Source organism: Eptatretus burgeri, chromosome 15 (assembly GCF_056783735.1).
Source record: "Eptatretus burgeri isolate ZD-2024b chromosome 15, Ebu_testis_v1, whole genome shotgun sequence".
NCBI classification, from domain to species: Eukaryota; Metazoa; Chordata; class Myxini; order Myxiniformes; family Myxinidae; genus Eptatretus; species Eptatretus burgeri.
This window is the reverse complement of record NC_140975.1, coordinates 44,333,516-44,359,363: the sequence shown is the minus strand read 5'-3', so window position 1 is coordinate 44,359,363 and position 25,848 is coordinate 44,333,516. Positions and strand designations below refer to the sequence as shown.

Sequence of the window (25,848 nt, the reverse complement as noted above, 5' to 3'; positions counted from 1 at the left end):
GCATGTGTGGTGTTGGTGGTGAGGGGGGTGGAGGTATGTGCGGCAGTGGCGAGGTGGGGGGAGGTGTGTGTATGGCGGTGGTGGGCGGGAGGGGGGATATTGTGAACTTGTACGTGCATGTGGATGCTGCCCAATGTGATTCCCCCCCACCCCATCATCACGTTTTGCAGTCTATATAAATCTGTCTCTATTTTGTTAGAATCCCTCCACCGCATGTTCATTTTTCATATTTATCTCATTTGTCGAGCTTTGTAACATTGGGTCCTGTGAGCCGCCGAGCCGCTGACAAGGTCTCGTGCGTGCACACGTGTTGTTTTTGTTTTTGTTTTTTTTGGTTTTACACGTGAGGGAGATGACAAGCTCGAGAGAGAGAGAGTGAGAGTGAGAGAGAGAGTGAGAGAGAGAGTGAGAGTGAGAGTGAGAGTGAGAGTGAGAGAGAGAGAGTGTGAGAGAGAGTGTGAGAGTGAGAGTGTGAGAGTGAGAGTGAGAGTGTGAGAGTGAGAGTGAGAGAGAGAGAGAGAGAGTGAGAGTGAGAGTGAGAGTGAGAGTGAGAGTGAGAGTGAGAGTGAGAGTGAGAGTGAGAGTGAGAGTGAGAGTGAGAGTGAGAGTGAGAGTGAGAGTCTTGACGTGTATCTGACCCATCGGAGGTTTCCAAAGGTGGTGTGCACAACCTTTGCAGGGTCATTGTGTGCTTTTTACCTTCTGAACCCAAACTGCATGCCTTTATCTGTCTCTGTAATTAGCCTTTCAATATCTGCATACATCTCTGCCTCGCCTCCATCTTCATTCACCCGATCTGCACACATCTGCCTTGCCTCGTTCTTTATCCTCCTGTCTATGTCTCACATAAACCCTCTCATTCGTCGTTTCTATCCAACTATATCACTCACCATCCAGCAGTCTTCATCTTCATCTCCCCTGCATACCCATCTCTCGCTTCAATTTCCACCTCCATCTTCCTGTCTCCATTTCCATGTCCATCCACTTGTCTCTTTCACAAAACACATCCACCTGTCACCGGCTTCCTCTCCATTCCATCTCTCTGCATCTGCCTTTCTTTGTCTGCATCTGCATCCATTTATCTCCATCGTCATGCACCTGTCTCCATCGCCAGTGACCTGACCTTACCTCCATCAATTCGCTCCAGCCTCCTTTTGATGACAAACGTCCCTGTTCCAAACCCTTACACATCCCCCCTCCTCTCCCCGCCTCCACCCATCCGTTATAAATCTTCTCCTCGTATTCCCGAGCATCCCAAGCCCACTTGTGCATTTATCCTCGCCTCCAGGTATCAATCCTCTCCATTGCCGCATTGTTGAGAAACCATTATTTTTGTTGGAGTAACATTGTGGGTTAGACTATTGTAACGATGTCTCGGAATGCCCGTTGTCCTTGCGTCTGCTTCATCAAGCGGGTCTGCAGTCCCGAGCACCATTACCCAATGCACAATTCTCCTTACCAGCAGTAATATACCTGCAGAATCATTTTTATGATGGACATTGTGAACTTGCACTCCCCGGAGTAAAACCCTGTAAGGTCTCTTCCTGTTCAGTTGGAAATCATTCTACGTTGCAGGTGTGATTGAAGCGAGGCTCCTCATTTCCACATAAGGCATGCCCCATGCTGTGGACGGGCTGTGTGCAGTGGATTGATTGCATGCACGGGCTTACGTATCTGCTCGGTGTAGTCCGGTTTCCTTGTCCAAGACCACCGATGTTTCAGTGAGTTTTGCCAGTTGAGAACTATTGGTCAAAGCTGCACATCGTTGGGTGAAAGTATCGGGGTTGACCAGTTTTTGGGTGGGATTCCAGTAAATTATCAACTCATTTAGTGGACAAATGACAAATCGACTCCCCCCTTGCACCCAAGGGTAAGTATGTTCACTCTATATGGAATTTATGGAGCCAAGCAGAGACATTTCTTAAAAGCCCTAGTCACCTTTCGCGGGTAAACGGGAGCCGCATTCCCCAGGTTGGTGGTGCTAAGGGGGAAATCTGGCTTGAGGAAGTCTTTTGAGGCTGTTCAGCGATCCACTCTGAAATTTACTGTTTTTCCTACCTTCCACTCCAACGCAAAGGAACAATGTTTGGAAAATTGCCCTATTATGGATCTCTGCCTGCAGACAGATCTTCCTCCTCTTCTCTTGTCATGGCCATGATTATTTCCATCTTCTTGTGGAGTCAACCGAGCGAACGTTCTTTGGCCTGCCTTTTACGAATCGGCTGGCCTGGCATGAGGTTCGAATTTACTGTATACGATTTGTTCAGTGTGCTGGCGATAACGCCACTACACTTCATGAAAGACACTGTGGGATATTTGATGCCTACCAACAACCAGTGCTGGCAGTCGAGTCCTCGAGCTTGACGTCCCTACAATGGATGGCACACACATCGATGCATCGCCCAGCATGCGGAGCATCAGGATGACACTTGAGAGCTATGTTGAGATTTGAACATGGGCAAGACCTCTCAAAGATTAGTGCGCATACCTCTAAAGTCTAAGCTATCCTGTGAACCCCGTACCCGTACATAGTTGCACCTTAGGTTTTGTCATACAAATTCGACCTGTAATCTGACTTCTTCATACTTTTGCTTGAAGTATCATTGAAGGAATGGAAGCCTGTGCTGGTCAATGGATTTCCAGAGCTTAGTTGCTAACCATTTTACTTTTGAAAATCGGACATACTGTACAAGACCTCCAGAATCCCCGTTAACTGTTTGTCTCATGCAAAGACATTAAAGAGGGTCACAAAATTAAAATTATCATGGACATTTTTTGATGTGCACAGCATGCTCTTTGTGCTTCTTTTTTCTATACACTGTTTAGGCTCACATGCGAGCTAACACAGAACGTACAACAAGATTTGCAGGAGACAAGAGGGGTGGGAGAGGGAAGGAAAAACCAGTGTGGAACAGAGACATGAGAAGATCTGTGGAAGGGATAGGGTTGGGGTGGGACACACGGGGTAAACAAGATGGACACCACAGGGATGTTCAGGTCCTCACACGGCAGAGACTTTCATGAAGGAAAGCAGGGAATTTGAAGGAGGCGGGTTTGGGGTGGATTAGCGGGGGTAGAAAAGATCATGGTTTTGGACGGGGGAAGATATGAGATGGTGGTGAACAGCTGTTTTTGAAGACCTGGAGGGAAGAGTGGGATTGAAGAGAGTGTGGGAGTTTGTTACAAAGGTGGGGAAAAAAACAGGAATGAAAGACTGAAGGTGAGCAGTGATTCTTGATTTTGATAGTTTTACCAGAAGGGGGTTGCTGGCGGACCTTGAGCACCCTGTGGAAATACGGGTGGACATATCGCAGACAGAGCGGGGGGGGCAGGCCGGAGAAGAGACGGTAAGAGACAGAAAGACCACTGACCTGCCTGTGGTGAGAGAGTGAGAGATTCAAAGACTCAGCCTAATCGTGGGAGATGCCAATGATCCTAAATGCCTTGGTTTCCACAGCGTGAAGCCGAGAAAGGTGAGAGGCGGGAGCACCAGCCCAGATGGGGAGAACAGTACTCCATCAGGCTGCAGATGAAAGCTTTGTATGTGGTCAGGAGCTCAGGTGTGCCAAGGAAGGACTTTGCACGACGGAGGATGCCCAGTCGACAACTGACATTGGAGGCCAGGTTTGAAATGTGGCTTTCCCAGGAAAGATCATGGCAGATAGTGATACCTGGAAGCTTGAATGAAGGGACTTCTTCAAAAGGATTGTTGAGAAGGTGGATGACGGAGCGGGGGGAGGGGGGGTTCCAGATGGTCCTTTCGGGGAGACATAGTGAGAGTGTGTGATTTGTCAGGATTGAAAGACATGTTCCACATGTTGGACCAGTTTTCTGATGTTATCCCGATCTGCAGAGAGTGAAGAAGCTGCTGTTTGCCGATCTGAGGGATGACAGATGGTACGGCAGAGGGTGGAGTCATCAGCAAAGAGATATTGAGGATTTTCCAGAGAGTCGGAGAGATCATTGATGAAAACCAGAAAAAGAACAGGGCCCAGAACGCTACCTTGAGGAACTCCAGCCTGGACAGGAAGAGTGGATGTGAGATCTCCATTTAGGGCCACACGTTGACTGCGACAGGAGAGGAAGTCTGCGTGCCATGAGTGGAGATGTCCTTGCATACCATAGGAAGAGAGTGTGGTGGGCAGGGCAGGGTGCCAGACCATATTGAAAGCACATGATATGTCTAAGGAGATGGCTCTGATTTCATGTCTGGCATTGAGGATCTCCATCCATTGTTTGGAGATCAGAAGCAGCATATCCAGGCTAGAGTGACGTTGTCTGAAACCAAATTGATGATCGAAAATCAAGCCATTGGAGAAGAGGAAGGATTTAATATCTGAAGCAATGATGGATCCTGTAACCTTGCTGATGATTGGGAGAAGGCTGATTGGTCTGTAGTTGCAGGGATCTGTTTTGCAACTTTTTTATGTAGAGCGGTAATGTTTGCTGATTTCCAAGCAGATGGCAGATGAACTTGAGCAAATGAGAGGTTGAATAGAACAGAGAGAGGGTGAGCAAGAGCAGGTTTTTCGGACACGGGGGCTGATGCCGTCTGGACCGGTCGCAGAATCTGAGTCGAGGTTTGACAGCAAGCTCTCCACCTTGTCAGGAGAAAAGGACACGGAGTCCAGGAACAGTTGGGTGTGACTGGGTAAGGTGGGTACAGAATGTGATGACTTTGGGACACAAGATTTAGAAGCAGACACGGAGTTTAGGCTTTCAGGCTTTTCACGTGCAGTGTCAGCTGTGCAGCCATTTGAAGGTTGGGGATGGAGGAGAAGCATACACCAGAAACAGACTTGACTAGAAGGGTACTCGGTAAAGCACATCCCTCCGCCCCATAATGCCTAATCCACGAGAACATATCTTGCCCAATATATTTTTGAAATATAATGCTGCATGTTGTTTCTGAGCCCTATCTCTCAATGGTGAAAATCACTTAAAAATTTCTAGTAGTCTGTTTCGGATTCAGATCTTCACCCAAATCTAATCAAGTCGTTGTGGTCACACACCATACCTGTCTACCAAGTTTCATCAGAATCCGTTTACAACGTTTTGAGATATCGTGTATTTATCGGTTTAGCCCTTTGTGTCAATGGTGAAGAATGACTTTTAAAATTCGAGTAGTCGGATCCGGATCTTCACCAAAATCTAATCAGTTCGTCCTTGTCACACACCGAACCGGTCCACAAAATTTCATCCGGATCGTCCACAACTTTTTGAGATATCCTGTACACAAACAAACAGACAAACAAACAGACCAAAAAACAAACAAACAAGAAGAAGATGTCATGCAGAACACGATACTTGCAAAATCCATGAAACAAATTTGACCTCAAAAATAATTGGTGGTTGAATTCAGTGAACTGACGTGCAAATCCTCTTCAAATTTCAAGTCAATGAGATGAAAATTGAGGATTTTAGAAATCCCTCCTTAGTTGTTGACCTTGGGCCTCTGTTGACCTCAAAAATTATTGGTTTGTTGAATTCAGTGATATGAAATATAAATCCTCTTCAAATTTCAACTCAATCGGATGAAAATTGAGGTTTTTAAAAATCTCACCTAAGTTGCTGACCTTTGGCCTGTGTTGACCTCAAAAATCATTGGATGGTTGAATTCGGTGATATGAAATATAAATCCTCTTCAAATTTCAAGTAAGTCCGATGAAAATTGAGGAATTTAGAAATCCCACCTACCTTATTGACCTTGGGCCTATGTTGACCTTTTGACTTCAAAGACAATAGGCTTCTTCCTTATGACAAACTCTACCGTGTGGTGAAGTTTCATGAAGATCGGTTTAAAATTGTGACCTGCAGGTGACAAACAGACAATCAGACAGAATAACAAAATCGACTTACAAATATACTTGAAAAATCTTCCATTTTGCAAGTAACAAACGGACAGAAAAGGGGTGAAAACATAACTTCCTTCACCTTCGGTGGCAGAGTAACTGGATGCCACCAGGATTTGCAGGAGGGAGACAGGTTTGAGAGATCAGAGTTGAGATGAGAAAAATATTGTTTTCTTCCTCTCCTGAGGGTAGATACACACTTGTTCCGAGCTTTGTGGAAGGAACTGAGATTGCCTTCAATTGGATTTGCCTTTCATGTGGTAAAGCCAAGTTGTTTCAGGACAACTGCCTCGCCACAAGCTTCAGTGAACCATGGGTGGGAGGAAGGGTAGGACAACTGAACACGAGAGGGGATAAATCTGTGCATGAGGGAGAGCAAGTTTCTTTGAAAGAATTCCCAGGATGAGTTGATGTTGGTGAAAGTAGTGATAGGAGACCAGTCTCGAAGTTTGATGGCTGCTTGGAGACCCTGCGAGTCAGCCTGAGTGAAATGCCAGACTCGACGGCGGTGAGGTGGTTCTCTGATAACAGCCAGAGAGATGTTCACTTTGACAAGCATGTGGTCAGATGAACCGATTGGATCTGAGGAAGAACAGCAGATATTTTCAGGGAAATTGGTCAAAATCAGATCCAGAAGAGAAGGGGTACCGTTGGTTGAGATCCAGGTTGGGAAGTTGGCAGATTGAGTCAGTCCCAATGAGTCACAGAAGTATTTTGTTGAAGTGCCATGACAGGTGAGAGAGGTACCCACACCCAGCCAACTGTTATGATGACAATTGAAGTCTCCACATATGAGGAAGAGAGAGTTCAGATGAGAGGATAGAAGATGGTCCATGTTTTCGGATAGTGAGGTGTAGATGGAGTCATCACTGTTTGGTGGACGGTACAGTACACATATAAACATGAGGTGGGAGTGGAGGGGAAGCCGTAGCCAGAGGTATTCCTGGGGGTGTGGGGGAGTGAGGGCAGTGCATGGTGAGTGAGGAATAGAGTCTTTGATGAAGAGAGCAACTCCGCCGCCAGGACGAGGCTCAGGTCTGTCATATCGGAGGAGGGAGTAACCAGGGTTGAGATCGTTGGGAGTCAGAGACGTCTTGAGGGAGGAAAGTTTCTGTTGAGCAGATTACGTCTGGTTTGTCAGTGGCAACCTGTATGGAAAGATCTGTAAGATTTTAGCGAAGGCCCCAGATATTTGAGGGCCACACTGTTAATGAAGAGGGAGGTGAGGGTAGGACAAGGGAGGAGGGGTGGGGGTGGGTAAGGAGAGTTGTTGAAAGAGTGTGGGGGATTGCAGGATTGCTTGGGGAGAGAGCCGGACGAGGAGGAGAAAAGGCTCGGTGGTGATGGGTTGAGGTACAGTGGGGAGTTATAAGAGAGGGGGCAGAGGGCAGTTGAAGATTGGAGGAGGTGGAGTGATGAGATGGAAGAGAAAGGGGGGAGGAGGTAGCTTTGTGGATTTGAGGGGGGCAATTTTGCGAAAGGGGAGTGAGAGGGAAGATTGGAGGGAGAAGGCTGAGAGGGGAGAGTTGAGGGAGAAGGGTGAGGGGAGTTTTTGAGAAAGGTGAGAGGGAAGCTTGGAGGGGGAAGAGTGTGAAGGTTGTTTTGAGAGGGAGCGGAGACGAAAAGAGCAGGCATGGCCAAGGTGCAAGAGGGCGATGGGAGAGGGGAAGGATGAGACTTGGTCGAGGTATGGTGAAGAAGGGAGCAGGTAGGGGGAGGTACAAGATTTGAGGGGTTGGGAAGTGTGGGAGGTGTCCTGAGAAGAAGGAAGGAGCATGTTTGTGGTGATGAGTGTACTGATTGAGAGAGTGAGATATCTGTTGCGTTGGAATGGAGCTCACAGATGTTAGACCACCACACACTTTGGGACAACAGATGAGTAGCTGATACTGAAACAGAAGACAGTGAAGAGGTGCCAAGATCAGAGGTAGGATGAGGGGCAAGATGGGAGGGGTAAGGAGAGGGGCTACCAAGTGAGGAGTTCGGAGGAGGTAGATTTAAGTCGATGGGGTGAATTGGCACTGAAGTTGGAAAAAAGAACGATTGATGGAACACAACCATGCATTGCAAACTGGGATTTAAATTTTTTTAAAGTCAGAGATGTGACTTCAAAGTCATTATTCGCTGTCCTCACCATGAGACTTCAAGCCACGTGGAACACCAGGCATTTTTGATTAAGTTGCATTGAGCTTGCTTTCCTTGAAACCCCACTGTGGGAACACATGGCAATGTTGCTGCTGAGCATTACAAGTCGGTAGGTAAAGGTAAGCTGTGCATTCAGGGATGGGAGTGTACCCAGAACAGCTAAACATGTTTCAGGATAAGGATATACAAGTCCAAGGTGTCATCAACAAATGCAACGTCAAATACATTTTGTGACGGGAATTGAAATGGAAGGATAATTGAGATGGAAGCCCCATGTATGATGAAGTATTTTCCGCATTAGTTATTTTTTTAAACTTGTTTGTTATAATATACGTTCCCTTATAATATGTAACTTCAATGCAGGAGGAGGCTATTAGGCAGATGAAGCCTGTGCAATTGTTGCCAACCTCTGGTTGTTTGTCCGTTCTCTATCCTTTTAAAAAGCTTTTGGTATGACTTGGCTGGGGTTCAAACCACTGGCCTCCCAGACTCAGAGCAGACGCTCTAACCACCACACCACTGAGTGGTTTTGAGTAGAGAGGAAAACTTTTCATGTCGTGTTTAGCAACATGGAGAGAACCCCATGTAATAACAATGTTTATTTTAATTAGCAGATGTTTTTAATCATCGTCGTACCTTCCTCAAGATAGAGCGTTTGTGCTGCCGAAGCATTTTCTTGTCAAGGATTACACTGAGTGGTTTGCCATTGTCTTCCCAGCAGTCACTCAAGGCAAGAATTTGTAATTTGTTCCTGGTCCTGGCGACAGCTCACCTACTCTTTGCGAAAGACACTGGGATTTCTAACGTCCAAAAACCAATGCAGGCGGGACGGTGCGCCCAGATTAACGTCCACCCCATAGACAAGTGCACACATTGATGCCTCGACCTGCATGCGAAAAACCAGGGTGACAGTTTCCAGTTGGGTCGAGATTCGAGGTCCAGGCTAGACAGCTCAAAGATGAGTGTGCATACGTCTCAGGCCCAGGCTATCTTGCCAGCCCTTTCGTTGATATACTAACTCGAATACAATGAAGCCCAAAACCAAATCCCAAAACGCTTACATCTGACAATTATTTACGAATTACCGAAAGAAATTCTCACATCAAAACAAGACTACAAGAGTGGACTTATTTTGTCGCATCTTAAACAAACAAACAAACAAATTGCAGGGTAAGTTAATAATATTTTCAACAGCTAAAAGGTGGCAATTCCGCTCAGCCATCTGGAGCTGTTTTACAAACATTTGGCAGGAGTAGCATGAGCTGTCCACCATGCTTTTATATCCAGCGATGACTGTGATTATTGAAAGTGTCAATGATGATAAAATTACCAGTCAACGTTAGCCTGCAACCACGAAAGGTAAATCGGTCTGGCCTTGCTGCTCCCACCTGTGCCCTCCGCAAGCCTGCTGGTGCTCGGTTGATGACCCAGAGCCACTCCGTCTGATCCCCGATACTTTGGAGGCTTAACCACTCGGTACATCACTTGATTTCGTGTCAGTCCGATTTCCTATTTTGACCTTTATTTTTTTCGGAGGAATGTTTCACGTTTGATAAATTGCCAGCAATTTTCAAATTGGGAGCAGTAAATAGCTTACCTCTGGGTTGGCTGTTCGGTTACCTTCTTTGATTATTATCATTGCAATTGGATCTGACCATGAAGAATGACGCAGATTACCGAGCAAATGCACATGACACTGGGATTAATTTATTAATCCTGTCTGTTGGCTGCTTCATCAGGGGTGATGTGCGACTTCGTCGTTGATGCAGTGATCCCCATAAATTGTGGCAGGAATTTATCATCTTTCCTTGGTACCGGCATACAATGGCCTACTGTTTTGGATTAAAAAAAATCGGCTACAATGACTTTGGAGAATACAATCTGTGACGGTGTCAAACCTAAGCTATGAAAGCTTTACAAAGTCGTGTTTGACCATCTGGGAAATTCGTTAACGCACCTTTTGATGTGTGCACGTAAAGATGCGCCCGAAAGGTAGGCGTCACCTGGGCACCTGGCATTGCGATAATTAGCGATAATTGCATGGTTAAGCCAAGTTGCCCGCTGGTGGTTTGTTTATTCAATTCTTAATTCCACTTCAAATGTTGTGAGATGCCTGTAGAACATGTACAAGCATATTTTACTAACCAGTGTGTTGAATGTGTTTAACTGGTTGGAAATTTTTCTGTCATTCAACAAGTCCTCAACTGTCTTTGTTCTGGATTTACCCCTCGTGACTGCTGAGAGCTTGAAATTACTTATTTGTTCAGGTGTTTGATCATAAACCTCAAGAACTTGTATATTGTATAATGTTTTTGGATACAAAATGGAAGAATGAGGTGGCAGAGGGTGTAAAGGTAATGCTGTAAAAGAGGGGTTGTGGCATAGCAGGTAGATGCAATGAGCAAGAGAATGGAGAGCCAAGAAAAAGAGAGACAAGAGGATGAGGAAGGAAACTTTGTGATCTTGTAACATGGGTGGGCTGGGTGAGCTTATTTTGAGTTCGAAAAGATCACATGGATGAACATCAATGAAGTGGTCTTGAAGTGTCAACTTCAATCCTGGGGTTGGATTGTTTCAGGGACGTGGTTCCACAGGTGGAAGAAAAGAGGAACTAAGGAGTACAGTTGTGGAAGGAAGGGGATGCTATAAGAATACATGAATCCTGGAGGGATTGGAGAGGTTCAGAGTGAGCAAGACCATAAGAAGGCTGTTAAAAAAACAACACGTACACTACAGAGGCCATCAACCTCTCTGTGATGTGCATCTCGGCAAACCTTGAGCTTTTGCTTCTTTGTGGGAGATGCCAATGATGTCGAGAATTTTGGATTCCAGAGCATATAGGTGAGACAGGTGTGAAGCAGATGTGCCAGCCCGGAGAGGACACTGGTACTCTGCACTGCGGACAAAGCCCTTGGAACCTGTGAGAAGTTGAGATTTACCAAGGAAGTAAGGACTTGGCACGACAGATACCCAGGAGTGGTGGTGGCTGATGGTGAGGCCGAGAGGTTCAAGAACCTTAATCTCTTCCAGTTGTTGATCGTGTGAATAGATTGTGTTTGTCGGGTTAGACATTCCTTCTGGAGACACAGCAGTGAACTTTGCCTGGATTGATTGACAAATAACATTTTGTTTGTATTGGAAGCAACCTAATGGTTCATGTCCTCAAGCTGCAGTGTTCCTTTGTGTATTTGTGTCTGGAAACATGTGCTTGATAAACATGTTCCACCCAATCAAATTATCCACTTTTTAATCATGATTTCCATCTCTTGAGCCTTTCTCTTTGTCGTTCAAACTTTTCAGATCTATTTCCCAAGAAAAACAAGAGATCAATGATGGATGAAAGGTCTTCATTAAAAGAAAGCATGTTGATACTGATTCTCCCTCCCCCCCCCCCCACCCACTCCATCCCCACTCTGTGCTCTTCATGTCAAAGCTGATACCATGTTTGCGTTTTGTATCATTCATATGAAACGTGTGAACCCCTTGTTAAATTTTGAAGTGCAGAAGCTGCTGCCCGCCTGCTCAGACAGCAATAGCACACTAAGATAGCAAGTGGTGTAACCTCATCTGATGTCGAGGATCCTCCAATAAGACCTGATCACATGCTACACACATTTCAGGCAGGAATTTGTAATTTGTTCAGGGTGACGGCCATAACTCACTTACTCTCTGCGAAGGACACCGTGTGCTGTTAACGTCCTCCAAATAATGTACATCCATCTGAGGTGTGGTGCACACGTTGAGGAATCACCCTGTATGCGAAACACCCATGTGACACTTTATAGCTGGGTTGAGAGGGTTGAGATTTCTTCTTCATAGGCAGCACAAGGATGTGGGGTAGCATCATTGGCCGAGGGTGCGACTGTGCCGCTGATGCAATGCCCTCTGTAGGTTCACCAGGAATTTGGAATTTGTTCATGGTGTTGGCGATAGCTCGCCTACTCTTCGTGATGGACACCGTGGGATCTTTAACATCTATGAATGAATGCCGGCAGACGGGAATGTCCAGTTTAACGTCCATCCGAGGGACGGGGCACACACGTTGATGAATCACCCTGCCTGTGAAACACCAGTATGACAGTTCATAGCTCAGTCAGGATTCAAACCCAGGCTTGCCAGCTCAGAGGTGAATGGTTAAGATTTGAACCCAGGGTAGATAGCACAGGTGTGAGCTTTCATTTTAATCATATACGTATCCACGTGTTGGTGTTGCTCCTTCCTCTTGTACATTGGTGCCAACCCTTTTATATGGTGTTGTTAAATTTTTCAGTCCTTGAGTCACTCGAGTATTAAACCATAACCTCATTATGGGGCATCAGGGCACTCTCAACATGTCGCGAGCTGTTCGTGGTCGAGGATTTACCCTGGACAGGTGGCTGCTTCATTACGGGCATTTCACCGTAAGTCGCTGAAACCGTTTTTTCTGACTTTTGAAGGCTTGTTCAGGCAATTGTAGTCAAAGGCTTGACCCAAGTGTTTTACAATCACTGTACTGGGGATGTATTTGAAACCTTTTACCATGATTTTGATGTATGTCTGTCGATCTAGCACTCGGAATTGTGGACAGGGGCTGTTCTTGCGTCGATTGTTCTCGGAGCAGTAGTCCCTGGCTTGTTTACCTGGGAACCCGCATATGCACCTGGGTTGGTGCAGGTGAACCCTGAACACTAGACTGCTATTGGCATGCGTTTTTATAATGAAAGTTATTCTTTGTAAACATACTGCACTTATCGTACCCTTTAATGCTTTGCGCATGAAAGCCTGTTTACAAAGGTGATTGTTGTCACGGAGTTGAATCGTATGACGCGCATGGTTTTCTTTTGTGGTCAAATTGATGTACACACTTGCAATTGTGGCATGTGGACAGGTATGTGGACGGGTGGGCAGTCATTTCTCACCTGCACCGTGAAGTTATTTTGTTGTGACATTTTGAAGAGCCATAATTTCTCTTTGAAGAAGTGCTTGAGATGATACAACCAAGCTGTGCACTTGCGACCATCTTGTTTAACTGCTAGTTCTTCGGTTTACATTTGGTGAGAAAGGAATGCTTGTGGTTCAAACAGAAACAGCACTGAGCGACCTTGGGCTCGGGGTTTCTCCTTGGTTCGCCTGCACAAAGCGCCCACGTTCATTAATTGCCAACTGGTTCCATCGGACTCCAGTACCCGCCATGTGTAAAACTCAGCGATAATGCTGGTGATGCTTTATAGCAGTGTAATCAACATTTCCGTAAACATATGGTCATTGTTTTATGTTGTTGCAATGTCAAAGGCATTTCCTTTTGTGACAGTTTTTTCATTCGACCCATGAGTGTTTATCTTCTGTTTTTTTTTTTTTCTTCTTATTCGTTCCACCCTCCTCACTTTCTTCCCCAAAGCACTGCTAGTAACAATCTTCTTGATGCTAGCCAGGCCGTACCTTGGGCCACCCGTTGTGTGGAATAAGTGGCCAGCATGCTGTGGGCGTTGTCCAGGAATGTCATTTCACCAAAGCTCGGGCGGTTGCATTCCCGACAGGGACATATGCGGCTCCTCGCCTCGGGTGTCTTGGAGCAGCAGAGCCGGGTGTCCTGAAAGCGGCATCGACGAACCTGCTAATTGTTTCTGACAAAATGTCTCTTAGGTGATATTTTTACCACCATTTCAAAATGAGATGGCATTAGTTGAGGGAAGCAAATTTTGGATGTAATTCTTTGGGGTTTATTTTGTGACATATGTGGTCGACATGTTTGATCTGTCCAGTTTAAAAGCATGTTTCGTTGTTGCCCCTGAGCTCGCATCCATCCTCTGCTGTTTCGTGAACCGACGAGCATGGCGAACTTGCAGGACGAGGAAATGATGACCTTTCCTCGAGGAAAGCAGGAAAGGGAAAGGAACATGCCTGTGACGTCTACCTGCAGCTGCCATGGAGATAGAGTTGTGACAAAGCTCAAATGGTTGTTGATGTTCTTGTTTGGTTCCTGGTTTTAGATGTCAAACAAAAGCTATAATTATGGAGCTTTGCCTTAGGGGGGCTGTCAGGCTTTGAAACGTACTTTGTCATCTTTATTTTATTTGTATTTCTATCCGGTTGTGCCACAGGGACCATTTACAAGCAGTTTCTCTTTCTTGTTGTTGTCGGAATACTGGAGAGAAGGGGACTGGAGCGGGGAGGCAATCCAGGGCTTTTAATTGTAAATAATTTGGCTTAACACATTAGTTGGATTTGATGTATATCGTTGTTTATTCTTAAATTTGATTACACTCATGGCAATTCCAAGCAACAAATGTCTTTATAACATTTCTAACATCTACGATTCCAAAGTTTCCCGTTCAAATTCTGACAATGCTGTGCACAACCTTGCCTGGAGCAGTAACGTGAATGGCTACCACGAATGACTTGTATCAATCTATCGTTCTTCCTATACCCTCTGGAGGGCATCGCCATCGAGTACCCACAAGAAGTGGCAAACATTTCCTTGATGTTAATGGACCTATCTCCCTGTTGATGTCATGACATCTTCACTGGGGTGGGGAAAACTGGGATGTTGATCTGCCACCTTGGTTTCCAGATGCTGTTGGTAATACTGTGACCAGGCGGCTCCGTTATTTACTCTTTGAAAACATGCCTAAAGTAAACTTTTGCATACCAAACTGCGTTGCAACAACCAAGAAGGCTTCCTCATTTTACATTCGGAAACTTCCTCATCAAATAGCATGTGGAAACCAACATGGCAGAGTGGAAACCAAAACAGAACCCCTGTTTCCCTTTCCCCCCAGAATTCCTTGTGATAAATATGTCATGACGTCATTATGTCGAGAGTTCATTTACCCTCGACAGGTCACAACTCCATCGAAGGGTTGCCTGTGTGTTGTTCATAAAAATGTGAGCAGGTGTAAAAGGTTATTTGCTGACAGTCAGAAGGTTGGAATGTTTTGCCAGTTTTTTGGGGGTTTCTCGGTGAATATGCACTATATTCCCCAAATCCATTTTATTTTGAACATTGCACCAAATTCTGGTCTTGATTCCACAATTCCTCTGCCTTCAAGACGAGTGCAAGATCACTGGTGTATTGTGATTTGCTTGCTCTGGCCCTCACTTGGCCTTCCAAGCGATCCCAGAGAGTTTGATGGTGTTCAAGACTCATGAGGGTCACCTCGTATTTTCGACATCAGTGTGCTCCAACTAATTCCTTCAGGGTATATTACATGGGCATCATATTTCTCGGACCCCACACCAAAAAAGTCGTGTTTGTCATGTGACGAGAATGAGAAGATGAAAACGAAAGCTTTGCAATTGTTGCCTCCATCACCGAAAGTGGATGGAGGTTATGGTGTCACCCCTATCTGTCTGTCTGCAGCATATCTCAAAAGGTTGTGGACGGATTCGGACTAAATTTGGTGGACAGGTCGGGTGTGTGACAAGGCCAAATTGATTAGATTTTGGTGAATATCTGGCTCCGAATCTGGATCAGACTACTAGAAATTTTAAAGGGATTCTTCACAATTGAGAGATAGGGGCCACAAACGATATATAGCACGATGTATCTCAAACCGTTGTGGACACATTCGGACAAAAAACGTTAACTGGTTCAACCTGGTGGGAGTATGTGCTCTCCTGATTGCCAATTCTACTTTTCCTGTGAAGTTATTATAACGTTTTGATGGCCAAGCACCAACCACGTTACAGTATCGTGGTTTTGGTTCAGTTTAGTTCCGTTAGTGTGGAGTTTTAAAATATATTGAAAACTGACAGAGGAGAAGTTATTGGTAAATAATACACTTCCGATGTTTATTGAATGGTCACTTTGGGGATAGTTAAGTGGAGCTCTGATGTATAGATTTCAAAAATGCAGATTTGTGTTATCCGCTGTTGATTGATGGGTTTACATGTTAGGTCCATTACAAGCTCCTGTTTGTTTTTGCTCATCAGCCTGCCTCTTCCAGGCTGTGACAGAAGGCGGGGATGGTGTACTCATGAATCGGGTCAGGTTAGGTTTGGGAGCATGCACCGGAGCAGCGCGTTGCTACGTTCACTTTCCTCCGGTACTCCAGGGGCCTCCGTCTGGCCATCCCCCAGGCAGATGCCTGGCCCATTCCCATCTCCTTGAGATGCTGATCAACCTGCTGCAACCATGAGGCACGTGGTCAGCCTGGTGGCTTCCTCCACTCATTCATGAATGAAAGTACAAAAAAATGGATTTTGATTCTTAAAAAAGGAAAGAGTTTCCTGACATAAGATCAGGTACACAGATTTTGTTCCAGGTACATGGAACCAAATAGGTATACTCTTGTTTCCTGATCAAATGCAGCTTGTATTCTCCCCTCACCTGTTGAACTAGCCTGGTGTTGGCTTCGTGGTTATGGTGGCTTGGGATCCTTGGGTCATGAGTTTGATTTCTGTCAGCCACTGAATTAACACCAGGCGGTTGACTCAGCCTGTCATCCTTCCGAGGTTGGCGAAATGAGCACCAGTGTACTGGTAATAGGGGCACTGCATCAGCGGCATAGCTGCGCCCCGAACCATTGATGCAACCAGCAGCCAAAAAGGCAGCACACGACGGGAACCTGTTGAACTGTGCAGTTTCTCCAGCTCTACCTCTGGAGACTGGAATTCCACAAGACAATTTTTGATTCCCTATCCTATTCCTGATTTACATAAAATGTCTCTCTGGAAAATCCTCTTTCTTACTTTACAGATGACTCTCCATGACACGTATCAAAAATGCCAAGCTTACAGATTCAACAACCTCTTGAATGTGCCATTTAATTATCTTTACAAGTATTAATGTTTAAGATTCCTGCTTCAATCTCTTGTTTTCCTGACCGAGAAAAATTCCATTACAGCGAAGTTTCCATTTCGAGTTGATCCACTATTTGAGGCCTTGTTAAATGATAACATTGCAAATGCCATAAGTTTATTTGGCTGTGAAGATGGCACTTGTAGTGAACACAGTGTCTGTTACACCCTGGCATGGCTGCTGTGCATATGCAAATGTACATCCAGCAAGCAAAATGCTACTTTATGGTCATCCTATAATTCTGATGGACGGAAGTTTTGGAACACACAGTTTGCTCCCTGAAGGGTTGCCCGTGCTCGATGAGTACTTGGACGTCGCTAAAGGAATGGAAGTCCGAGTTGCACAATGGAAGATTTATCCTCATCATGTAAGCATAAACCCGCAGGGGATGAGTTGTGCACGACCCCACTGAGCACTTCCACGGTCATCAATGAAAAGGTACCAGGAGCACGAACATATGTGGCGACTGATGTGGGTTACTGCATTGTGCCTCTTCGGTAAAAGGCAATTTGGATGAATTATTGGGTAAGGCCTTTTGTGGTGATTTGTTAATTAAGATGAAGTTACTTGCTCCCCCAACCTGAGCATGCTTGGAGTGGCGTCGCTGTTTGTATTAAATTTTATGATCCGAGCATCAAAATCTAGTTGCTCTAAACGTCTAACATGTTATTATTTGTCACTTTGCTTTTGGTTGGCAGACAATAATAATCATTCTAAATCTGCATTGTTTCACCTTCGCTTGACAAACAAGATGGAAAGCTAATGAAAGCAAAATTGTTTTCCCCCAATCATCTTTTGTGGCTCATGTTTTAAAGGTGCCATCGTTTTTATTACATATGAATAAGTGGTGGAATTTTTGATCCCACCCATCCCCTCACGCAGGCCCCTTCCTTCCCTTCCTCACCTGCCTGCTATACTCCTTACTCTTATCTCATACTAAGCTCCAATTCCCTCTGCTTTCTATTTCTCCAGTATTCCATTATCCTCCTTTCCCTGTCATATCTTTTCCTTTCCATTCCTTTGTTCCGTTTTGCTTTTTTCAGTTTCGGTCCAAATGTCGACCTCCTCACTTCAATGGTGACCATGAACCCACGTGCAACACCAGCATTTGATACAACGGTAATGCTGGGACTTGGTAGCAAAAAAATTGGTTCGTATCCGGCTCTAATTTTGGCAAATTTAAAGTTTGTGTCTTGGTCCCATTTAGCACTGAAAGCGAGTGAAAATTGGTACAGAAAACCCCATGAGCAGTTAGCTACAAGTATAATGGCTATGTAAACACCATCCAGTCTACTTAAGCAAATGCAATCGCTCTTGCAAAAAAATAAATAAATAATAATTATATATATAATCCAAGAGAGAGCGATTTACAGCTCTCGCAGATTTAACAATCACGAGCCTCTGTAGAAGTGGAAATTTTCATGCGATGAAGTTTTCGTGCTGAGCGACATGAAAACGTGTTCACGCGTTTTTAATTTCGCGGAGTGGCCACAAGACACATGGCGATCTCAACAATGTTATCCATGTGAAACCCCATCAAACGTTTACATTGGGACAAAATAACTTGCAATGAAACCAGAACTGAAGAGAAACAGGAATGAAAATTTTATTATAAACTAAGGTTTACAAACCTGGTGTAAATCATTCGGCACCAATGAAATACGGATTGCAAAATACGCCGGGAAAGTACAGGAAAGCAAATCAAATCAGTTAATTGAATGTACAGATTAGTAAATTAACGGTCTCCCGGAGCAATGGATAATTTTATTAATCCCAAACTCCGGCCTCGGCATCACACTCTCCACAAGCTAGGACTGGACTTTCGCTCGTACTTCCGGATTTTGATATATCCCTGTTAGCGGTGTGGACAGACGGTACACCAAGCCCTGCTTTAACCAAGCTTGCAGGTTTAGGGAAACATTGAATTTTGTCCACTATTAAAATTGGCTTCAAATAACGAATTTTATGTTGACTGTGGACGCTCGAGTACAATACTGTAGTTGTGAACCATGGAGACCGACGCTAAACGTGCTGGCCAAGTGCATTGCTTGCTACTCACTGTTGCATGACTGGTAACTAACTAAGTGTATGGCAAGCACTTTTTTATACCATCTGGTACTGTAATTTCTCTAAAGAAGACAAATATACTCGCGTGTTGTTAAATTCATGCTTCTTTGTTGTCGTATGAAATGTGTGAAAGTTGATGTTTGAGTCGCATGAAAATCTCCACTTTTACAGGACAGTACTTACATATCCGAGTTATTTTCTGAATTGATAGCCAAACCCGATTTAACTCAGACTCAGCTTGGAAGGGCAAATTGCGGCGTTCTAGTTGGGGAACTCTATTCGGGTACAGCACTACGCAAGGGTTATGACCAACAGAGGGTGCCTGCCATATATTCACTGTTTAGGCATCCGTTACAAGGTCAGAGTTTTCCAAAATGTCACTGAGAATAAGATATGAAAAGATGTGTGTGCATGTGTGTGCAAGTTGCTGTTGTTGGCTACTATCTCCACACAACAGTGGGTTTCAGGAGGTGCAACAGAGACCTTTACTGTTTCCTCAATGGTACCATTTTTATTATTCCACGACAGCAGGAATCCTTTAGCATACATAAAGCGTGGCGAACACGGAAGAAGCACCCAAACATCAACAACCACTACTGCAGAAGCAAGAACTAAAGTACACGTGATAAAATATCTTCGTTTTTTTCACATTTCACTTCATTTTTCATCATTGTTGAGATTCACAGATGGACATGCAATACGCTTGTGAAATGCGACATGCTGTCTTTTGATTTTAATCCGTCAGGGTAGTGATGGGCAGGTACGGTTCGTATGGTACTACCATACTGAAAATCTCTTTATGCTCCAAAAACGAGCAAAACTTGAGGGTTTATTCTGAAAGCCCTCCTACCGGTTGGACATTTTCATGAGCTTATTGGCGGTGACCACGATTACAAAGTCAGTACGCCAACCTCTAGATGGAAAGCATAAATGTTGGTTAACATGTGCTTTGCAAACTGGTACCTTGGAAAAAAGCAACCATTAGCTCACAGTACAAAAATAATCCGTATAACTTCTCAATACAGACTGAGACAAATTGCTTTTTACACTTGTCAGCTTCTGTGAGCTTATTTCGCCCAGATTATTTTCTCGCCGAAGCCACCAAACCACTGGTCTTTCAAAGGATCATCCCATCAAAGATTGCCTTGTTCTTTAAGGAAGGTAGTGTAGGCTTTCGGTGGCCTTCTGAAAGACTGAACTCGACACTTTTCTTGACAAAAAAAAAATCAAATCGGTGAAGTGCTTTGTAGAATTTGTCAGCCCATAGCCTTGCAGGTTGATGGTGTTTAGATTTTTTTCTTTTGTTTTTTTGTGAGGTGGATTGTCTGGCCTCATCACATTTTATCTCGTTCGGATTCAAGGCAGGAATGTGCCAGCGGCAGCAGAATATCGATTTTCAGTTTGAGAAGTGAAACCACTCTAAATGGGAAATTAACTTTTAGAGCGTTGTCTTTTCTTTTTTTTCTTCTTCCATTGTTAACCAATCATTTGAGCAACCAAAAAGTTTTGAATGTCTGCATTAACTTCCCATGGGATTTCAACTTGAGTGAACAGGGTTTTGTGGGCCAATCTCTTGGAGTTAGGATCTCTCTGCATAATGCCAAAGCTTAATCTGTTAAAACTGGCTTGGCAATCAAAATGTATTTACTCATTGACAATCTCCATGCTGATAGATGGTTTAGCTGATTATCTGTAAAATTGTTGAAGAAACTTGCAATATGAGGAACATTTTAAGTGCCACAGGGCTTTGAAAATGACTTTCTAATGCAGATATCATAGCTCATGGAACAGCAGAATCGATAGATTGTGAAGGCTCACCAGATGGAGCGGCGACAGGGAACGGGAAATCAAGAACCTACCAGGAGAGGTGATGCAGGTGAAAGGCTGACGGGGGCCCAGTATGTGTCGAAAATCTTAGTTAGAAATGGAGTGACATTGAGGTGACTGGGTCACATATTGTAATGTCTGGAGGAAGAGCATGAGACAAGACTCAGATAGATGCTTCCACAGGTTAGAGAAAATGTGGGTGAATGAAGGTTCATTCATCTCATGCCATCACACTAACTGCCTGCCATTAGTGGGCATACACAAGGGCTCTGTCATTAGCCTCTGCCAGATCCTTTGCCCAACATGCCTCATCTCATTAGATGTCCCATAGTCTGGGTTCTAAGACCACACTTACAGTTGGCATCATTTTTACTGTATCCACATCTCAGCATATTTGCTTTACACTTTTCAACTCCAGTACATAGTCTATTCTGGCTGTGCCAGGATGCTCATGGTTGATCGGCACCAAATGGGAGTTCCTTTGTTGGATCAAGGTTCATGAGTTCATCCTCAGGACAGCTGCAATCTTTCATCCCAAAAGTTCAACTTCATTGAGGTTGGATTGCCATCTCGTTAATGTACTGAGGAAGCTCCTGTGATATTTAAGATGTTGAGGGATCACTTGATGGCCATGTCTAAAGTGTCTCTCATCCCCCAATTGTCTAAAGTGTTATATTTGGCTTGTTACTGCCTTCATATTATCGGGTAGTGCATTACCAGCAACCAGATATAGGTGGCTGCTCAGCAAGTAGATATAGATAGCTGGTATCAGTGGGTTTGAGACAGACTAATGTAACGACGGCTCGAGTTCAGCACCGGATCCAGCTTCTTGGCATGGACTGATCATTCCCAAACTGGGCATGCATATTCCACTATGGAAAAGTAGATGGTGAATACTATTGATCCAATCGTTGTTGGCTTGGCTTCCATCTTGGAATTCACCAACTTTCTGAGGAGTACATTATGGGTACTGACCTTTGCCTTTAGTTTACTGATGTGGTCTTTGTATGCTGGGGAATGATCTCGGGTCACCTCAAGGTACACAGGATTTGTGCAGTCCTCCAGCCTGGTCCCATTGCATGATATCCAACTTTCGGTCTGCATTTTTGTTCTTCAGCTGGAAAGCACAGACTTGAGTTTTGTTTGGGTTGGCATGTAGGTGATTATCTTCAGAGTACAGTATGATGACAAGTGAAGTTGGTCAGTGCATCAGAAAGAAAAGATTCTACCTGTGTGATTCACAGGTCATCAGCAATAGATGAAACTCCTGGTTTGAGGGTGGATGGGTCGGTCATGCACATTGATGTTAAACAGTGACGAAGCTAACACACTACCTTTGGCGAGCCCAATTATTCTGTCTGTGCCAGCGACTATCTTTCCCAGACAGTTAAAAAAGGAATTGTCTGTTCTTTATTAGTGGTTCTCATAATGTCCATTAAAGATGTCGGTTGTTCATAATGTGGAGTAATTTCTGAAGGAATCTGTGGTGACTCATTGTCTTGGGTAGCTGAAAGATCAACAAAAACAGCTCCTTTAATTAGAGCTTCCCGAAATCGATCCTCGGTCTGCCGTGTGAGGTTGAGCAATTATCCTGTACAGGACTTCCCTGGCTGAAAACCAGCCTGTTCGTTGATAAGGAGGGGTTCAATGATTGGGATTGGGTGGGTCAGGATGAGTCGTTCAAAAATCTTGTATGTATGGCCGCAAAAAAGATAAAGACCTCTGCAGTAGTTTATTTGCCTCTGATATCTAATCTTTCTCAGGCTTTAGGTTTGCTATGAAATCTTTGTGATTTGCCGGTGTTCCGTGCAGATGACATGTCAAGAAGCCACTCTCTTGTAACTGGGCCAAAGTGTTTTATTTGCTCAATCATGATGTCGTCCAAGGTAGCAGCTTGCCTTGGCTCTGCATCTCGTCTTTCCCCAGAGAAAGGCTGACAGAGCTCTGGACTACCAGGTGGAACAGTATTCACTTGATGCTCCGTCTGATCATTAGGGGACTTGCTGATTTTTTTTTTTTTCCATTTTGGCGCAGTTGTTGGGCAACTTGGTTTGAGGTGACAGTCTGGTATGGATTAACCTTCTTTGGGGCCTTGTTAATTTGATTTAAGGTGGCGCAAGCTTCCTTGCTGTTTTGTGTCATATCTATGGATTCAACCAAAGATTGTCAGGATCTTTGAATCTCAGCTGATATAGCTGCTGTCAGGGCTGCACCATCGTTGCAATTGTCACAGGCAAAAGGGTCAGCTTAATACTTTTGCTTGTAGCTTTCATAGATGGTTATAGATTCTGGGATCATGCCAGGTACATACATATTCTGTTTGCCATCCTCGTGGTATGTGTTTCCGAGAGGTTTTCCACACAATACATATTTGTTAATTTTCTAGGAAAGGCTCAATTCCAACGATGGCCTTATCTTGCTCCTTGGAGAGGCCACTCCCGTCAGCAGAAGGTTGAAATGTCTGTGTAAAAGGACGTTTTTTTTTTGTCTGAACACCATTTTTACGTTCTATGCCAATTGGATGGTGCTGTGAATGAGAAATTGAGTCCAAAACAAGTTTGATACAGAAAGCATTTAAGTTGGAGCTGGTAAAAGTAATATAAACGAGATCTGGGTTGTACCCACATCTCCAACTCTTACTATTTGGTAGTTTTGGTCATGAATGAGGTGGAGATCTTGCGAATCCATCCATGTTTCTATCAGTCGGCCATTACCATCTGTTACATGATAACCCCACTGGTTGCTGTGGCAGTTGAAGTCTTCGATGAAGATTGATTTCCTGCAGTTCACATCAGCAACAACGCTAAGCTCTTTGCTGATGCAACAACGAAACCACCATCAAAATTAATTGATAGGATCACAATGTCATCCTCTGATTTTGTAATAGTGCATATAGGAAGACCTTGATTTACAAAAATTGCACTTTGTGCATGTGGTCTTTCAACCACCAGAGTTATTCTTGGGACACAACGAATATAATCTGGACCACGATGCATCTCCTGCATACAAGGAACATGGCACTAGTGTTTATCACATAGATTGTCAGTCAGTTCTTGCTTGGCTGATGATAGTCCCTCAGCATTAAAGGACAGGATTGTCATTGCAGGTTCAATCCAATCCATTGGGACCATACTCTGTGCAGAGCATTGGTGCTACCGAAGCAGCTTCCTGGGCTGTTGTGCACAATCCTGGATGGGTCGCCACTCCGACACAGGATACTCAAATGGCTCAATCATCCCAGCAAGCTGGTACTCCTTTTGCCGACCTCAGAAGGATGACAGGCTGAGTCAAATCCACCTGGTATTAATTCAACAGCCAAGCAGGATTTTAACTCAAAACCTTGGGATCCCAAGCCCACCACCCAAACCATGAAGCCAACACCAGGCATATTGCGGGTCCTGACCTGACAAGACCTCCTGTCCATATCGCTATTAGATCTCACTGGTTGAGACATTGCAGTGCGATCTCAGGATCTTCTCTCAATAGGTGGTGAAGATTGTTGTTACTGGCACTAAGTAGTGACAGTTATGTGATGTGCTAGTAGGATTCGCAGATTAGGATCAAGATCAGGATCTGACCGGCCCATGAATGAAGGTGAATGTTGAACTTGGATTTGGGAAGGAGAATGGGGTGTGGAATTCTGGGTGAACAAGTGCAATCTTTTGGGGTTGGGAGTGGAAGGAGAGGGGAGGTGGGTTGGTTAGAGAGTTAAGAGGGTACGAGTAAGTTGAACATTCCCCAAGCTGAGTCATTCTTAAAAAAGCAAAACCTCAGCCTTGAATGACGAGCACAGTTTTACTTTAGCCTTTATCCAAACGTCGTCATGATTGTCTCAGTTTGATGTTGTCAGACTGATTTCCCAGTTTAGGTTAAACTTACACTCAATGGCTTTGCCAAAAGTGGGATTTCATAATCATGCATTTGTGACAAGGACAACACACTGATAGTGCACATGTGAAGCATACTTCTGACTAAATAAGATGGTGTGCACTCGCTGGTTTGATAAATGAGACTGTTTTACAAACATCACTTCATAGCAATAGAATCGAGCTTGGTTCTTTCTCAGTACCAAACATACTTTCTGAAGTCATAGAAGGAAAACCATGTTTTTAGGAGGAACTTCTCAGCCTGGTTTTAATTGTACAGAGGAGGAGGGGGTCCTCAATTTTACAGATCCTTGTGTAAGGACCTGCACGTAACACCACAATCCTAACATTCAGAATAGAGTGCAAATGGTTGGGGCAAAGACGTGACGACCTGTTTTTAAACCCACAGTGACAAGCGAATGCTTTTCTATTCCCGTCAAAGCCCGTATGGACCGAATGGTCTCTTTAACCTCCTGAATGCCACTTGCTGAATAATCGGGCCTGATCATTCGAGTGTCAGGTTCAGTACCTTGTCTCTGCAAGAACTTTCCCAGTCAATTAATAATCATCATAATAATAATATGTTCCCTTACAAGGGACTTCAATGCAGGAGGATGCTTTTTGGCCCATCAATGCTTGCGCAAGTATTGCCAACCTGTGGTTTGTCCATGCTCTATCTATTTAAATGCTGAGGGTCAAGCAAATAAGCAGCACATACCATTTTTTGTGTTTGTTATGACTCAGGTGGGGTTCGGAGCGCCGACCTCCCAGACTCAGAATGGACGCTCTTACCATTACGCCACCGAGTCTGGTCTTCTGCCGTCATCAAATTGCAAACCTCGTTACAGGAGATAGCATCAGCTTGCACTCTTTCTGCATTGGCATGTCTACCCACAGGGCGGTGTGTCAATCAAAATGGATGACAATGGAGTCCAAGTATCAATGATTCTTTCGCAATATTGCTGGGCAGATCAAGCCATAAATCCAGTGGAATATGGAGGGAGAGGCCATGGAGTCGAAGAGGGCGGTAGGAGCTACGGAGAAGTGCCACAGTGGAGTTAAGCTTGAGAAAAATGAAATTTTTTCAAATACATTTTGGGGAAAATTATCGACGAGGCAATCTCTTAAACTCGAAAGCAAAAGGGCCATTTCGATCACAAAGCTAAAGCATGCATACTGGGTGAGAGTAATGTTAGTTTGTGTGTACCATACTGTATTATCAAAGCAGAGAGCCTATTGAGACACCCTTCTGGAATGCGCAAATGCTGTGGGAGCTGATAAACCTGTCAAGTACCTTGATAATAGGATTACT

At 44.4% G+C, this 25,848-nt stretch overlaps 1 protein-coding gene across 2 annotated transcripts in view; it reads left to right on the top strand.

The window, feature by feature from the left end:
- LOC147012075 (caskin-1-like) overlaps window positions 1–25,848 on the top strand; it is a 274,888-nt gene that overhangs the window by 730 nt on the left and 248,310 nt on the right. The window contains exon 1 of one of the 2 annotated variants that reach the window (XM_085858229.1): window positions 1,603–1,721. The exons of the other annotated variant lie outside the window; for it this stretch is intronic. The gene's annotated coding sequence lies outside the window, so the exon portion shown is untranslated. Of the gene's footprint in view, window positions 1–1,602; window positions 1,722–25,848 lie in introns of those variants that run through there. 2 annotated transcript variants of the gene reach the window in all.